The sequence below is a fragment of the Ranitomeya imitator genome, chromosome 10 (genome assembly GCF_032444005.1).
Source record: "Ranitomeya imitator isolate aRanImi1 chromosome 10, aRanImi1.pri, whole genome shotgun sequence".
NCBI lineage: Eukaryota > Metazoa > Chordata > Amphibia > Anura > Dendrobatidae > Ranitomeya > Ranitomeya imitator.
This window is the reverse complement of record NC_091291.1, coordinates 24,617,086-24,620,041: the sequence shown is the minus strand read 5'-3', so window position 1 is coordinate 24,620,041 and position 2,956 is coordinate 24,617,086.

Genomic DNA, 2,956 nt, shown 5'->3' with positions numbered 1-2,956 from the left:
AATAGCGGGTTGAGGATTGTTGAGAAACGAAACTTAACCTGGTTCTTTTCCAACAAAATGACATAGAATGAAAAGAAAGATGATTCACTGGTGCAGGTGTGTTCCTGGCAGAAAAAAAGAGGGAAGGTTTTACCTCCCTCATATAGGTAATAACGATTGTGGTTTGTGTGATAGCTATTTTATATGGGCTGTCCACTACTTTTTCGTTGACGGTCTATGTTAAGGATAGGTCACCAATATGAGATTGGTGGGGATCACTCGGAGGTGATCTACAGGACTCACCAGGGGCCACTAAACCATCTACAAAGCTGTGGTCTTCTACTCTTTAGACTATTTACATCTGGCTATCGCCAGGTTTGGAAGTAGCCGACCAGTGTAGATGTCATATGGATAGGTCATCAATAGCGAAGAGCAAATATGTTTTTCATCTTGAGTTTGTATTAAAGAGTTTGGATTCTGAAACAGTTCACAGAAAAGGACCAAAAAAATCTAAAGAAATCACAGGCAAAGGCATCCTTCATTACCAACACCAGATCATATTACCAAAGCACTACAGGATACAACAGACCTAAACGATAAAGGTGAGGGCACAGGAGCAAAATACTGATGAAACGACCACTAACAAACCTACCAATTCAGGGAGTGGGTGGTTGCTTAATATTAAAAATCCACAGAGATGAGGCTAGCATAGGACGCCAGTCACACAAATACGTGTGATACACATCTGGCTCACTTATATAATATTAAATAAGGGGGCTACCGAGCACCATGTAAGTTCTCCCCCGAAAGGAAAGACTGTGATGCTAGTCACTTCTCATGGTCAAGCCATAAGTCAGAATGGTCAAGAAGTCCAAGGTCAGAAGCCAGGAGGAAACGTCATAAACAGAAGGAAAAGACAAAAGCGTAGTCAGGTAACGTTCCGAGGTCAGAATAACAGGAGGATATCAGATCACAGAAGATGGGGTTAAACAGTCGGATGGTCAGAATGAAGTCCAAGGTAAGGCAGCAAATGATCAAGCATAGAGCACTCGAGGCACAGGGAGCACAAACCTCACAAGCTGAATGTGTGTCTGGCAGAGGTCTGGGAGAAGCAGCTCTGTTAAGTAGCATGGCAATTACCCGGGATAGTGAACACTTGGAGACATCCGATGCCTCCCAGTCACAGATTGTATAGTCAAGTTGTCAAACAACACACTGACAGCTCAACAATCCCCTGTACCAGATTGGACGACTGAGCTGTCAGCAACTGCATCCCGGAGACACACAGGGGTCGAACCGTGACACAGACAACCCAATTTACCCAGCCAACACTACAGGGTCTAGCTGTATCCATCATAAAAATGGAAAAATGTGCAATAAAAAATGCATAAAGTACTAGAGAAACTGCCCACTCTTCCCTTAGAAGTCATATTGCAAAACGTTGTATGTAGGCTGTTACATTGTAACATAGTTATAGAGGTTGAAGGAAGACTTTAAGTCCATCTAGTTCAACCCATAGCCTAACCTAACATGCCCTAACATGTTGATCCAGAGGAAAGCAAAAAAAACCCACGTGGCAAAGAGTAAGCTCCACACTGGGGAAAAAATTCCTTCCCGACTCCACATACGGCAATCAGACTAGTTTCCTGGATCAACGCCCTGTCAAGGAATCTAGTATATAATATAACCTGTAACATTATACTTTTCAAGAAAGGCATCCAGTCCCCCCTCTTAAATTTTAAGGGAAGGTGCCACATTTTATTTTTTGGATTAAAAATTATTGTTTATATAAACAATTATTTTTAATACAAATTAAATTTTTCAACTTTACCATTTTTTTATTATTAATTTTTTTTTTCAGCCACTGGACACCGCCATTTTGCTTTGCAGGAGTGTAAGTGTAGCTGCACGACACTTACACTCTGCAAATACGGCAGCCCTGGGCATAGAGATCTGCGGTCGGCATCCGACCCTATACTTTACATTGAGCTGCTCCCTGCTGTGATCTGGCCACGCCCCCTGAGCCGTCCACACCACAGCAGAGGCAGGAGAGATCGGCGCCATCTTTCTGGAGCTCACAGTGCATCTGTGAGCTCCAGTTTCCCAGTATAATCGCAGGAGCCCTGCGGTTATAGGAGGAGGAGACCAAGGACGGGAGGGAGAAAGGACTCAGCTTTGGAGCAGTGAAGTAATATCAGTGGCTGAGGGGGAGAGGTAATCTAATCCTATCCTTTGTGATGTTGATTCTGAGCAGTGTATCTCCTCCCATGTGTGTTACTGTGCTGACTGTGTATCGAATCCTCCCATGTGTGTTACTGTGCTGACTGTGTATCGAATCCTCTCCTTTGTGATACTGTTTGCTGAGCCATGCATCTAATCCTCTCCTGTGTGATACTGTCTGCTGAGCCGTGTATCTAATCCTATCCTGTGGGATACAGACTGAGCTGTGTATCCAATCCTCTTCTGTGTGATACTGTCTGCTGAGCCATGTATCTAATCCTCTCCTGTGTGATACTGACTGAGCTGTGTATCTAATCCTCTCCTGTGTGATACTGACTGAGCTGTGTATCTAATCCTCTCCTGTGTGATACTGTCTGCTGAGCCATGTGTCTAATCCTGCCCTGTGTGATACTGTGCTGAGATGTGTATCTAATCCTGTCCTGTGTGATACTGTCTGCTGAGCCGTGTATCTAATCCAACCCTGTGTGATACTGTGCTGAGACGTGTATCTAATCCTACCCTGTGTGATACTGTGCTGAGCCGTGTATCTAATCCTATCCTGTGTGACACTGTTTTCTGAACCATGTATCTAATCCTACCCTGTGTGATACTGTGCTGAGACGTGTCTCTAATCCTCTCCTGTGTGATACTGTCTGCTGAGCCATGTATCTAATCCTACCCTGTGTGATACTGTGCTGAGCTGTGTATCTAATCCTATTCTGTGTGTTACTGACGGCTGAGCTGTGTATCTAATCCT